Source organism: Lathamus discolor, chromosome 6, assembly GCF_037157495.1.
Source record: "Lathamus discolor isolate bLatDis1 chromosome 6, bLatDis1.hap1, whole genome shotgun sequence".
NCBI lineage: Eukaryota > Metazoa > Chordata > Aves > Psittaciformes > Psittacidae > Lathamus > Lathamus discolor.
The window spans coordinates 71369243-71384621 of record NC_088889.1 but is presented as its reverse complement, the minus strand read 5'-3'; the positions used below and the strand labels follow the sequence as shown (position 1 = coordinate 71384621).

Sequence of the window (15379 nt, the reverse complement as noted above, 5' to 3'; positions counted from 1 at the left end):
AGTGATCAAAGTTGTGATGACTATTAGAGGGGCCCCGCCTCCAGTCAGGTGAAGATAGGGGATAATTGGATTTGCTGGATTGTGTGGGTCAAATGGCCTGGCACATCAGTCCCACAGAAGTATAAGGCTCTAGTAGATACCGGTGAACAGTGTACCCTGATGCCGTCAAGCTCTCAAGGGGTGGAACCCATCTATATTTCTGGAGTGACAGGAGGATCCCAAGAGTTGACTGTACTGGAGGCTGAAATCAGCCTGACTGAGAGGAAATGGCAAAAGCACCCCATTGTGACTGGTCCAGAGGCTCCATTCATCCTCGGCATAGACTACCTCAGGAGAGGGTACTTCAAAGACCCAAAAGGGTACCGATGGGCTTTTGGTATTGCTGCTTTGGAGACAGAGGAAATTGAGCAGCTGTCCACCTTGCCTGGTCTCTCAGAGGATCCTTCTGTTGTGGGGTTGCTGAAAGTCGAAGAACAGCAAGTGCTAATCGCGACCACAACAGTGCACCGGCGGCAATATCGCACCAACCGAGACTCCCTGATTCCTATCCATCAGCTGATTCGTAGACTGGAGAGTCAGGGAGTGATCAGCAGGGCCCGCTCAACCTTTAATAGCCCCATATGGCCAGTGCGAAAGAGTGGAGACTAACAGTAGACTATCGTGGCCTGAATGAAGTCACACCGCCATTGAGTGCTGCCTTACTGGACATGCTAGAACTTCAGTATGAATTAGAGTCAAAGGCAGCCAAGTGGTATGCCACGACTGATATTGCCAATGCATTTTTCTCAATTCCTTTGGCAGCAGGGTGCAGGCCACAGTCTGCTTTTACTTGGAGGGGTGTCCAGTTCACTTGGAACCGACTGCCCCAGGGGTGGAAACACAGCCCTACCATTTGCCATGGACTGATCCAGACTGCACTGGAACAGGGGCAAACTCCAGAACACCTGCAATACATTGATGATATTATTGTGTGGGGCGATGCAGTGGAAGAAGTCTTTGAGAAAGGGAGGAAAATAATCCAAATCCTGCTGAAAGCCGGTTTTGCCATAAAACGGAGTAAGGTCAAGGGACCTGCACAAGAGATTCAATTTTTAGGAATAAAGTGGCAAGATGGACGTAGACAGATCCCCACAGATGTGATCAACAAGATAACAACAATGTCTCCACCAACTAATAAGAAAGAAACACAAGCTTTTTTGGGTTCTGTGGGGTTCTGGAGAATGCACATCCCAAATTACAGATCGATTGAAAGCCCTCTCTATCATGTGACACGGAAGAAGAATGATTTTAAATGGGGTCCTGAGCAACAACAAGCCTTTTAGCAAATTAAACGCGAGATAGTTCATGCAGTAGCACTCCGACCAGTCCAGACCGGGCCAGATGTCAAAAATGTACTGTACACCGCAGCTGGGGAAAATGGTCCTACCTGGAGCCTTTGGCAGAAAGCTCCAGGGGAGACTCGAGGTCGACCCCTTGGTTTTTGGAGCCGGGGGTACAAAGGAACTGAGGCCAGCTATACCCCAACTGAGAAAGAGATACTGGCAGCCTATGAAGGAGTTCGAGCTGTTTCGGAAGTGATTGGCACTGAAGCACAGCTCCTCCTGGCACCCCGGTTGCCTGTACTGGCCTGGATGTTCAAAGGCAGGGTCTCCTCTACACATCATGCAACTGATGCTACATGGAGTAAATGGGCTGCACTAATTACACAGCGAGCTCGAACAGGAAATCCCAGTTGTCCAGGCATTCTAGAAGTCATCATGGACTGGCCAGAGGGCAAAGATTTTGGAATGTCACCAGAGGAGGAGGTGATGCGTGCTGAAGAGGCTCCACCATATAACAAACTGTCAGAAAGTGAAAAACAGTATGCCTTGTTTACTGATGGGTCCTGCCGTATTGTGGGAAAGCATCGGAGATGAAAGGCAGCTGCATGGAGTCCTCGGCGACAAGTTGCAGAAACTACTGAAGGACAGGGTGAATCGAGTCAGTTTGCCGAGGTGAAAGCCATCCAGCTGGCCCTGGACATTGCTGAACAAGAGAAGTGGCCAGTACTTTATCTCTACACTGACTCATGGATAATGGCAAATGCCCTGTGGGGGTGGTTGCAGCAATGGAAGCGAAGCAACTGGCAAAGCAGAGGTAAACCCATCTGGGCTGCTGCACTGTGGCAAGATATCGCTGCCCCGGGGCAGAACATGGTGGTGAAGGTACGCCATGTACATGCTCATGTACCCAAGAGTCGGGTCACTGAGGAACACCAGAACAACCAACAAGTGGAGAAATCTGCTAAGATTGAAGTGGCTCAGATGGACTTAGACTGGCAACATAAAGGTGAATTATTTTTGTCCCGGTGGGCCCATGACACTTCAGGCCATCAGGGCAGAGATGCAACGTACAGATGGGCTTATGATGGAGGGGTGGACTTAACAATGGACACTATTGCCCAGGTTATTCATGAGTGTGAAACATGTGCTGCAATTAAACAAGCCAAGCAGTTAAAGCCTCTTTGGTATGGAGGACGATTGCTGAAGTACAAATATGGGGAGGCCTGGCAGATTGACTATATCACATTCCCACCAACCCGCCAAGGCAAGCGCCATGTGCTTACTATGGTGGAAGCAATCACCGGATGGCTTGAAACATACGCTGTGTCCCACGCCACTGCCCAGAACCCTATCCTGGGCCTTGAGAAACAGATTTTGTAGCGACACAGCACCCCAGAGAGAATTGACTCAGACAATGGGACTCATTTCCGGAATAATCTTATAGACACTTGGGCCAAAGAGCATGGCATTGAGTGGGTATGTCATATCCCCTACCATGCACCAGTCTCTGGGAAAATCGAGAGGTACAATGGGCTGTTAAAAACCACACTGAGAGCAATGGGTGGGGGAACTTTCAAGCATTCGGATACACACTTACCAAAGGCCACCAGGTTGGTTAACACTAGAGGATCGGTCAATAGAGCTGGCCCAGCCCAGTCAGAACTTTTACATATTGTAGAGGGGGACAAAGTTCCTGTGGTGCACATGAAGAATTTGCTGGGGAAGTCCGTCTGGGTTATTCCTGCTTCAGGTAAAGGCAAACCCACTCGTGGGATTGCTTTTGCTCAGGGACCCAGATATACTTGGTGGGTAATGTGGGAAGATGGGGAAGTCCGATGTATACCTCAAGGGGATTTGATTTTAGGGGAAAACAGCCAATGAACTTAATTGTGTGCTGTTGCCTGCTGTGTAATACTTTTATAGCCCATCAATTAGATGTCTTCAGGTCACCAGCGACTGGCCCTGACTTCCCTTCAACCATCATTCCAACAGAGAATGAATTCTGAGAGAACCAGACAAGTTCTGCAGTGAAGGAACAATCAGCATCATCAGGCAATGATCCAACACTGCACACAGCTTTTCCTGCCCTGAAAGACTGTTACAAGGGATGGAACCTGACATCATGGACCGAATGGACTCAGCAGCTTTATAGGGACTGGCCCATGCACTAAGAGTGTACTGAGATAAGAGTGATGGCATACTGAAAATGTGGGATCTGAGCATGATGTGAATGGTATGGAATAAGGGGTGGATATTGTCCTGGGTTTACCAGGAGCCGTTTTGCTTCTTCTTAGTAACTGGTGCAAGCTCTGTGTTTTGACTTCCAGCCTGGGAACAGAGCTGATAACACCGATTGTTTTTATTTGTTGCTAAGTAATGTTTATTCTGGCCAAGGACTCTGTGAGTCTCATGCTCTGCTGGGGACGAGGGGAGGCCGGGAGGAAGCAGAGACAGGACACCTGACCCAAACTAGCCAAAGAGGTATTCCATACCACAGCACGTCATGCCCACGGAGGTAACTGGGAGCTACCCGGAAGGGCACACTCTCCCTCTTCGGGGCGGGGGTCGAACTCGTTCGGCGGTGGTATCGTATTCTCTTGTTATTTTCTCTTATCAATATTATCATTGGCGGTAGCAGCAGTGATTTGTGCTATACCTTAGTTACTGGGTTGTTCTTATCTCAACCTGTGGGAGTTACATTCACACAGAATCACACAGAATCCCAAGGGTTGGAAGGGACCTAAAAAGATCATCTAGTCCAACCCCCCTGCAAGAGCAGGGTAACCTACAGTACATCACACAGGAACTTGTCCAGGCGGGCCTTGAATATCTCCAGTGTAGGAGACTCCACAACCCCCCTGGGCAACCTGTTCCAGTGCTCTGTCACTCTTACAGTAAAGAAGTTCTTCCTGATGTTAACGTGGAACTTCCTATGCTCCAGTTTACACCCATTGCCCCTTGTCCTATCACTGGATATCACTGAAAAAAGCCTAGCTCCATCATCCTGACACCTACCCTTTACATATTTGTAAACATTGATGAGGTCACCCCTCAGTCTCCTCTTCTCCAAGCTAAAGAGACCCAGCTCCCTCAGCCTCTCCTCATAAGGGAGATGTTCCACTCCCTTAATCATCTTTGTGGCTCTGCGCTGGACTCCTTCAAGCAATTCCCTGTCCTTCTTGAATTGAGGGGCCCAGAACTGGACACAATATTCCAGATGCGGCCTCACCAAGGCTGAGTAGAGGGGGAGGAGAACCTCTCTTGACCTACTAACCACTCCCTTTCTAATGCACCCTAAGATGCCATTTGCCTTCTTGGCCACAAGAGCACATTGCTGGCTCATGGTCATCCTCCTATCCACCAGGACCCCCAGGTCCCTTTCCCCTTCACTACTTTCCAGCAGGTCAACCCCCAACCTGTACTGGTGCATGGGGTTGTTCTTCCCCAGATGCAAGACTCTACACTTGCCCTTGTTAAATTTCATCAAGTTTCTCCCCGCCCAACTCTCCAGCCTGTCCAGGTCTCGCTGAATGGCAGCACAGTCCTCTGGTGTGTCAGCCACTCCTCCCAGTTTTGTGTCATCAGCAAACTTGCTGAGGGTGCACTCAGTTCCCTCATCCAGGTCATTGATGAAAATATTAAACAGCACCGGTCCCAGCACCGACCCCTGAGGAACTCCACTAGTCACAGACCTCCAGCTAGATTCTGCGCCATTGACCACAACTCTCTGCCTTCTTCCTTTCAACCAGTTCTCGATCCACCTCACTACTTGATCGTCAAGCCCACACTTCCTTAGCTTATCTATGAGGATGCTGTGGGAGACAGTATCAAATGCCTTACTGAAATCAAGAAAAACTACATCTACCGCTCTACCATCATCCCTCCACCTAGTCACTTCCTCATAGAAGGCTATAAGGTTGGTCATACATGACTTCCCCCTCATAAAACCATGTTGGCTGTTCTTAATGACCCCCTCATCCTTGATATGCCTAGTGATGGAGTCAAGAATAAGTTGTTCCATCATCTTTCCAGGGATGGAGGTAAGGCTGACCGGTCTATAATTACCCGGGTCCTCCTTCTTGCCCTTCTTATAGATTGGTGTGACCTTTGCCATCCGCCAATCCTCAGGCACCTCGCCCGTTTCCCACGACTTACCAAAGATGATGGAAAGTGGCCTAGCAATGACCTCCGCCAGCTCCCTCAGCACCCGTGGGTGCATTCCATCCGGACCCATCGATTTACAGATGTCCAGATTGCATAGCTGATCCCTAACCCAATCCTCATCTACCAAAACAAACTCCTCCTTTGTCCTGACTCCTTCTGGGGCTATAGAAATCCGGGGCCCTCGGGGAGAGTCTGCAGGAGTAAAGACAGAGGCAAAGAAGGCATTCAGCACCTCTGCCTTCTTTATATCCTCTGTCTCCAGGGTACCCACTTCGTTCAGCAGTGGGCCTATATTGCCTCTTGTGTTAGTTTTATTTGCTATGTATTTGAAGAAGCCCTTTCTATTGTCTTTAACCCGACTAGCAAGATTGAGTTCCAAGGAGGCCTTAGCTGTCCTAATTGCCTCCCTACATCCTCTAACAACTGTCCTATATTCCTCCCAAGCGGCCAGCCCCTCCTTCCATAATCCATAGATTCTCCTTTTCCACTTGAGTTTGCCCAGCAGCTCCTTGTTTAACCACGCCGGTCTCCTAGATCCCTTACTTGACTTCCTACTCATTGGGACGCTCCGATCCTGAGCTTGGAAGAAGCGGTCCTTGAATGCTAACCAACTATCTTGAGCCCCTTTACCGCCTAGTACACTTTCCCATGAGACTTCCCTTAGCAGTTGACTGAAGAGGCCAAAGTTGGCCCTTCGGAAATCCAGAACTGTGGCTTTGCTAGGTATTCTATTCCTCCCACACAGGATCCTAAACTCCACCATCTCATGGTCACTGCAGCCAAGGCTGCCATTGACCGTCACCACTTCGACCAAACCCTCCTTGTTGGCGAGTACTAAATCTAGCAGCGCTGCTCCCCTAGTTGGTACGTCCACCATTTGCATTAAGAAATTATCATCAATGCACTCGAGGAACCTCCTAGACTGTGAATGACTGGCTGTGTGAGTCTTCCAGCAAATATCGGGGTAATTAAAGTCCCCCACGACGACTAAGGCATGTAGTCGCGAGGCTACTTCCAGTTGCCTGTAGAAAGCCTCATCAACTCCTTCGTCCTGATCAGGAGGTCTGTAATAGACCCCCACAACTGTATCACCCGTGCCAGTCAGCCCCTTGATTCGTACCCACAGACATTCCACTTGCTCCTCATCCGACCCCGGACAGAACTCAATACATTCTAGTTGCTCTCTCACGTAAAGAGCCACTCCACCACCTCGCTTTGCTGACCTATCTTTCCTAAAAAGGACATAGCCATCCATGACCACATTCCAGTCATGTGAACTGTCCCACCATGTCTCTGTAATCGCCACTAGATCATAACCTTTAGCCCGCACACAGACTTCTAACTCCTCCTGTTTATTCCCCATGCTGCGTGCATTGGTGTACAGACATTTCAGGGAGCCAGTCCTAGTACCCTTTTTCCCCTGCGGGACAGGGTCTAAAGAGCTATCCTTTCCCACAAGTGAAACAAGAGATTGATAGTCCTCCTTAGCCCGCCATCCTTCAATCCCTAGCATGTTCCTCTTGGGCTTGTCCCCAACAGGCCCAGGTAAATCCCCTCCCCCCTTCATAACTAGTTTAAAGCCCTGTCAATAAGCCCTGCTAACTCCTGCCCCAAAACCCTTTTTCTTCTCTGGGACTGGTGTATCCCGCCTGTCACCAGCAAACCAGGTGTCCCATACAGCAGCCCGTGACTGAAAAACCCAAACCCCTGCCTTTGGCACCAGTCACGTAGCCATACATTAACCTGCAGAGTCTTCTTATATATCCCTTCACCCTCGCTTGCAACAGGTACGGAGGCAAACACCACTTGCGCTCCAGACCCTTTAACCAGCCGTCCCAGGGCCCTGTAGTCTCTCTTCATTGCCCTTACGTTCCTCGTAATAATTTCGTCACTGCCAACCTGAAAAACCAGCAGTGGGTAGTAGTCAGACGGCTGCACCAGTTCAGAGAGCATTCTCCTGATTCTCCTCTCCATCCCTCCGGGAGTGGGGAGGGTCGGGGGGGGGGGGTGAGTGGATGACCTGTGTGGATTGGTTTAAACCACGACACATGGTTGCTTTATGACACTTTCTCCAGTTCTCCAAAAAGAGGCTTTATCTACTTTTACTTCTTTGATCAGATTGTCTATAGGAGATGCCAACTAAGTTGTTACACATGCTGATCTGGTCCTCCCTTTTAAATTCTGAAACACAAGCTCCAGGCTTCTCATTGGACAAGGCACATAATATAATCATAGAATCTTAGAACAGTTACAATTGGAAGTGACCTTAAGATCTTCCATTTCCAGCACCCCTCCAATGGGCAGTGACACCTTCTACTAGACCAGGTTGCTCCAAGCTGTGTCCAACCTGGCCTTGAACACTGCCAGGGATGGATCATTCACAACCTCCCTGGGCAACCTGCATCACCACATCACCACCCTCACAGTAAAGAACTTCTTGCTTATATCTAACCTGAACTTCCCTGTTTAAGTTTAAACCCATTACCCTTGTCCTGTTACCACAGTCCACGATGAACAGTCCCTCTCAAGCATCCCTGTAGGCCCCCTTCAGATACTGGAAGGCTGCTGTGAGGTCTCCATGCAGTCTTCTTTTCTCCAGGCTGAGCAGCTCCAATTTTCTCAGCCTGTCTTCACACAAAAGGTGCTCCAGACCCTGATCATCCTTGTGGCTTCCTCTGGACTTGCTCCAACAGCTCCATGTCCTTCTGATGTTGAAGGACATAATAGCATGTTGTTCTTATGCAATTTACCTTATCACCACTTGTGATTCCACTGAGATTATAGCTCAACTGTGCAGACGCTCATCATTTCTCCCGTGAGATTCCCATGCTGCAGCCATTCATGCATAGCATAAAAGAAGTTTAATAAAGGGAAATGCAAAATCATTGCATCTAGGGTGAAATAACTTACATAACAGCACAGGCTAGACACCATCTGATAGAAAGACTTCTTTGCCTCGGTCTTCAATGGCAAAGACTCTGACCACACCACCAAAGTCTTGGAAGGCAGACACAGGGACTGTGAGAATGAAGACCTTGGGCCCACTGTAGGAGAGGATCTGGTTCGAGACCATCTTAAAAACCTGAACATGCACAAGTCTGTGGGACCTGATGAAATCCATCCACGGGTCCTGAAGGAGCTGGTGAATGAAGTTGCTAAGTCACTGGCCATCGTATTTGAAAAATCATGGCAGTCAGGTGAAATTCCCGACGACTGGAAAAAGGGAAATATAACCCCCATTTTCAAGAAGGGGAAAATGGAAGACCCGGGGAATTATAGATCAGTCAGTCTCACCTCCATGCCTGGCAAAATCTTGGAGCAGATTCTCCTGGAAGGCATTCTAAGGCACATGAAAAACAACAAGGTGCTTGGTGACAGCCAGCATGGCTTCACTAAGGGGAAATCCTGCCTGACCAGTTTGGTAGCATTCTAGGATGGGGCTACGGAACTGATGGATAAGGGCAAAGCAGTTGATGTCATCTACCCGGACTTGTGCAAAGCATTTGACACTGTCCCACACGACATCCTTCTTTCTAAATTGGAGAGATATCAATTTGATGGATGGACCACTCGGTGGATAAAGAATTGGCTGGATGGCCGCACACAAAGAGTTGTGGTCAATGGCTCAATGTCCGGCTGGAGACCAGTAACAAGTGGTGTCCCTCAGGGATCGGTGTTGGGACCGGTCTTGTTCAACATCTTCGTCGCTGACATGGACAGTGGGATTGAGTGCGCCCTTAGCAAGTTTGCCAATGACATCAAGCTGTGTGGTCTGGTTGATATGATGGAGGGATGCCATCCAGGGGGACCTTGACACGCTTGTGAGGTGGGCTGATGCCAACCTTATGAAGTTCAACCATGACAAGTGCAAGGTCCTACACCTGGGTGGGAGCAATCCCAGGCACAGATACAGGTTGGGCAAAGAAAAGATTCAGAGCGGCCCTGCAGAGAAGGACCTGGGGGTGTTGATCAATGAGAAAATGAACATGAGCCAGCAGTGTGCGCTCGTAGCCCAGAAAGCCAACCGTATTCTGGGCTGCATCAAAAGGAGTGTGACCAGCACGTTGAAGGAGGTGATCCTGCCCCTCTACTCTGCTCTTGTGAGACCTCACCTGGAGTATTGTGTGCGGTTCTGGTGTCCTCAACATAAAAGGGACATGGAACTGTTGGAACAAGTCCAGAGGAGGGCCACGAGGATGATCAGGGGACTGGAGCACCTCCTGTATGAGGACAGGATGAGAAGGTTGGGGCTGTTCAGCCTGGAGAAGAGAAGGCTGCATAGCAGCCTCATAGCAGCCTTCCAGTATCTGAAAGGGGCTGGGGAGGGACTCTTCATCAGGGACTGTAGTGACAGGACAAGGGGTAACGGGTTAAAACTTAAACAGGGTAAGTTTAGATTGGATATAAGGAGGAAATTCTTTCCTGTTAGGGTGGTGAGACACTGGAATGGGTTGCCCAGGGAGGTTGTGAGTGCTCCACCCCTGGCGGTGTTCAAGGCTAGGTTGGATGAAGCCTTGTGTGGGATGATTTAGTGCGAGGTGTCCCTGCCCATGGCAGGGGGGTTGGAACTAGATGATCTTAAGATCCTATCCAACCTTAACTATTCTATAGATTCTATTCTATGATTATAACAGTAGTATGTCTTTGTGAAAAAGATGACTAAAGCTGTATTGGGGTATGTGTAACAATAGAGCTTGTGATCAGCAAGTTAATAGAAGTGATTAGTCCCCTCCATTCAGTACTTTTGAGACCACATCTTCAATAATGTGTCTTAATTTGAAATTCATAATATAAGAGAAACATTGCCATACTGGAATGGGTGACCACTCCAGTAAATCCAGCAAAGGGTCACCAATATGACTAGAGGGGGTTGGAGCACTCGCTATGTTAGAAGATTTTGAGAGAACTGGATTAGTTTAATTCCCCCCAAAAAAGAAAGATAATGTGGGATCTTATTGCCATCATCAACTATTTCATGAGAAGGTAGAGAAGATAGATCCAGTCTTGGAGGTACATGGTGCCTGGATGAGAGGCAACAGTTGCAAGCTGCTACAAGCATCTTGGATGCTACTTAGGCTGTCACTACCGAGGTCACTAAAATGTGTCAGATAGAAAGACTTCATTATTTCTGCTTTATAGTTTCATGAAAAATGCTGAATTTCTTTCACAAAATAGTGAAAAATACCCCTGGTATTCCAAATTCCCTGTAGTTCCTATGCAAAGCCATACAATGCTGCATTAATCTGCCTAAACCTTACAAAAGAAACAAAATTAGAAGCAAAACACCTCAAAATCCAAGTGAATGTATTTTATTGCTATTTAAACACCTACTGTCTATTTCTGAACAAAAGTGGCAGGATAATTCCCAGTGTGCCACTTCTTCCTCAGGATTCCTGTTTCCTGTAAAGAGCTAAAAAAAGAAGTAATAATATTAATGAAAATGCTAATATCTATTTAAAGTTTTTTCTCTTCTTTTTTTTTTTTTGTTGTTGGTTTTTTTTAGAGGGCAAAATGGTTGAGATATTTACCTACCTCTTAAGCAGTCATCAAATATTTTGCATCCAAAGCACTTCACAACTCTGTAATAACAGAATCATTCCATTTACTACTGAACTGCAGCCAACCCTGAGACAGAACACAGAAGTGGTTTAACAGCACAGACGAGCACTGTCAGCCCTTTAAATTTGTAGGTAGATGTAAATATCTTATCCATTTAAAAACCACAGGGTGCTTTGAGACAGACAGAGTAGAATTAGCCAAAATTCTAAATGGCAAAGAAGCCAGAAATAATATCCCTGTTTTTTTAAGGTATATTCCTCTTTTTCTTTCTTTTTTTAATGTAAAATCCCTAGGAAACATTATTAGGGTTACATGAAAGCAGACGTACCCTTATTGTAAATGTATACTGGATCTGATCTGAGTTTAGACACAAGAAATTCCATCTACTTCTATGGCCTGCGGATACAACCCCTGTCCATATTGGACTAACCTACTGAGTTTGGTCTGATCCAAGTTCGGAAATATTTTCCTTTTCCACAGAGCTTAATAAAGGGAAATGCAATGTCATTGCTCCTAGGGTGAAATAACTTACGTAACAGCACAGGCTAGACACTATCTGATAGAAAGAAGGACAACAAGATGCAATGACTTTGCATTTCCCTTTATTAATGTCTCTCAGTGAAGCTTAAGTGACATACACTCTTAGTATTTAAACATACAGGGCTCAATCTGTTGCTTAAATATAAACATCTAATACTATTTGACATGCTCCAGGATTATGTGAGATGTTGTCAATAGTCTGGCATATAGAACAAGATATATGGGAGACTCATGCCCATCTAGAAAGGCAGCTGGAGACTAGATTTAGGCAACTAAATCAAGCTTCCACTGCAAACTTATAAAGCATCAATGTGGTGCTACATACACTACTTTCCTACAAATTTTGTCCATCTTTTCTAGTGATACAAATTATTATTCAAGTGTTAACATAAAAAAAATAATTTTAGAGGCTGTCCTGGGTTTACCAGTAGCCGTTTTGCTCCTTCTTAGTAGCTGGTGCAAGCTCTGTGTTTTGCCTTCCAGCCTGGGAACAGAGCTGATAACACCGACTGTTTTTTTAATTGTTGTTAAGTAATGTTTATTCTGGACAAGGACTTAGTGAGTCTCATGCTCTACTGGGGACGAGGGGAGGATGGAGGAAGCAGAGACAGGACACCTGACCCACACTAGCCAAAGAGGTATTCCATACCACAGCACGTCATGCCCACAGAGGTAACTGAGAGTTATCTGGAAGGGCACAGTCGCTCTTCGGGGGGGTTGAACTCGTTCGGCGGTGGTATTGTATTCTCTTCTTTTGTTATTTGCTCTTATCAATAGTATCGTTGGTAGTAGCAGCAGTGATTTGTGTTATACCTTAGTTACTGGGCTGTTGTTATCTCAACCCGTGGGAGTTACATTCTCTCGATTCTCCTCCCCATCCCTCCGGGAGCAGGCAGGGTCGGGCGGGGGTGGAAAGGAAAAAAAGAGGGAGAAAGAGAGAAGGGGGCGGGGGAGTGAGTGAACGAGTTTTTGTGGTTGGGTTTAAACCACAACAGAGACAAATATATACAAGTCTATCTATTAAAATCTGCAGATTTCACTGCCAATGTTCTAGTTAAAAACATGTTCTTGACAAATGAAGTCATTAGAATCTTAGTTTGCATTATAATTAGCCAGACATAGGTTTATAATTAGTAGGAATAGACTAATATTGTACTGATATTTGTCATGTGACAGATGATGCAAGCTGGTAAACTAATCTGGTAACTATCACTGTTCGAAATTGAGTGTAGCCAGGCTGAAGATGCATTTGACTGTAGCCAGAAGAAGTAATATTTCAATTTCATCAGTCTGCAAAGAAAGTTGAAGATGTAAAGAGTAAGTAAAAGAAATACAATTAATGGTCTCCTATTTTCTGAGACTTCAAGTGGTTTAAGAGTTAAATGTTGCTAATCTGAAGACGATAAATACTGGAGAAGTACTAGCAGACTATTATTCAGCCATACAGCCTCGCTGTCCTTAGGTTAAATATGGTGAAACACTTCTGGAAAGCTAGTTTGTTTGAGTCATTAAACACCTTTTTCTCCTATTTCTTCTTCTCCCTCCCCACCCTTTTCCCTAATTTCAGCAGGTATGTCATGAATCCTGTTGCATTGACAAGAAGGTGAAGGAATCTGCCTCCAGTTCCCAGGTAAATATGTATAAGAAAATAGTGTCACAGAAAGACCAGATGACACAACAGGAAATTGTTCCCACAGACTCATTACAGTGTGCATCATTTGTACTCCAGCTGTAAAAACTTCTTTTAGTATTTCACACTTAAGATCTAACATATCTTTTAACAGCCAGAGTAAGCATGAGACACTTCCTTTACTGTGCTAGAATAAAAAATTTAAATTAGAGATTTAGCAATAGATTTAGCAATAATCTGTCTTACCTTTGAAATGCATACATGGACTAGAGAAAAGTTGGTAAAGATGGAGACTTTTTCATAGACATGTAGATGAGCCCCTTAGTGACATGGTTTAGTGATGGACTTGGCAGTCCTTGGGGAACAGTTTGACTTAATGATCTTATAGGTCTTTTCCAACCTACTCTATAATTCTACGATTCATTCATTTTTTACCTTAACTTTAAGATGGACATGTAAACACACAAAATCATGTGTATTTTAAAAGGACGTGAATGGGTTTGGTCATTTTATACCAGGGTATTAATAGCCAAACATTATTAATTTGCTGTGTAAACACTTAGCAAGTACCTCAGCATCACAGCACCTCAACTGCCCAATTTGAAAATGAAAAGAACAATGTTTAGCTACCTTATTATCTTTAGATAACATTATAAATGGCAAATGTTGTCAAGTCATCACAGAGGCTATGCAGTAACTATGTACTGCTGAACGCATTACCTGGTACGTTGTTCAACATAGCCTGACCCTAATTCGAGCAAAAGCACATACAACCAAGTAACCACCAAATCCAAAACACTGAGCAGTGATTTTCTCTCTCAGAAGTTAATGTTGCATCATGTCCTTTAATATTGAACACAGAAACTCGGACTAACTTTGGTGAGGTGCAGAGAAAAAAGCAACAGCTAAGCAAGCAAACCAAAACAAGAACCTACCATCAAAGACAGACATTTTGGTCTGGGGACATTTCTAGTTAGGAGAGATCTCAGAGAGATCTGAGCACTGGAGCCAAACACAAGCAGAGTGAACAACACAGAGCACTGTTAAAAGTCCTCACTACCCTGTAAAGTCTTTTCTGTAATGACCTGCTTGTAGAGAGCAACAGAAGGGACGGCTCATCAATCCTTTGCTGTCCCTCAATGCATTCAGTGGTGCCGCAACACCTCACTAATCCCACTATGAACTACATCTGTGTTTGTGCTTTTATCTTCAGGACAAACACAGACGTACACACACGGTAACTGTTCTAGTTACGAATTCCACTGAAAATCATTTTTCTTTAAAAACTTATTATTTTTCTCTAGAAATACTGTATGGCCTGTTAAATTATTTGCTCTACAGGCTATTTATACTGAAGTGTTGCTCTTTTTCATAAAGGAATTGAAAGTTGTAGGTTTAATATTATTCATCTGCAAGGCCTTCCCCTCTCTCTTCAGAACTAATGCAAGAAAGAAAGCACTACTCCATATATAAGCTGTTTTCAAGGTCTAAAGTTATAAACTTGATCTTTTTCACTTTTTTTTTTTCAATTTGAACATCTTAAAGCCACAGTGATTTAATAAATTATGCCAGAATTTAGATAAAGAATTTAAGCCTAAACTTAGGGTTTTTTTCATGAAGGCTAAAAAACAAGCTGGCTAAACATTTAGTATACTTCTTTCTACACTGGGCTATGACTGCCTTTGCAACCATTAATCTTGTTAACTTGGTGAGCAATTCAAGTAACTAAAGAATTACATGCTATGAAGCAGCCAGCCACTATGAGTTACATTAGAACAGCCCTTTACCACTGATATTTTGGTACCTGTAAATGACTGGCAACACTCACAATACCAGAAACTGATTTTCCTGTTTGAGCTCAGATAACGTAAGCTACAAATTCAAATACCAAATTCAAGCCACTACAACAGATATATAAATGTTGTATACAAGCAAGAGATGTGTTTTTTAACTGGAATAAATTTCAACATGTGGAATGGTTACACATAGCACTGATTTGCTAGGGGCAAGGACATGTGTATTTGTGTGTGTTATTTAAACCAATAAATAAAGTCTATGACAAAGCCAGTGAAAGTGCAAAAGTAAAACTTAGTTCAAATTCAATACTCAAAAGACCACTGCAAATTGTCTAGCACAGTACAGTAGTATTAGAAGAATATAATCA

At 45.1% G+C, this 15379-nt stretch overlaps 2 long non-coding RNA genes across 2 annotated transcripts in view; one reads left to right on the top strand and one right to left on the bottom strand.

Annotated features, from left to right (window-relative positions):
* The window catches only part of LOC136017676 (uncharacterized), an 829506-nt gene that overhangs the window by 629959 nt on the left and 184168 nt on the right, over window positions 1-15379 (top strand). The window lies entirely within an intron of this gene.
* Window positions 11019-15379, bottom strand: part of LOC136017677 (uncharacterized) — a 256952-nt gene continuing 252591 nt past the window's right edge. The window contains exon 4 of the long non-coding RNA XR_010614038.1: window positions 11019-11065. This is a non-coding gene — a long non-coding RNA (uncharacterized LOC136017677). The remainder of the gene's footprint in view (window positions 11066-15379) is intronic.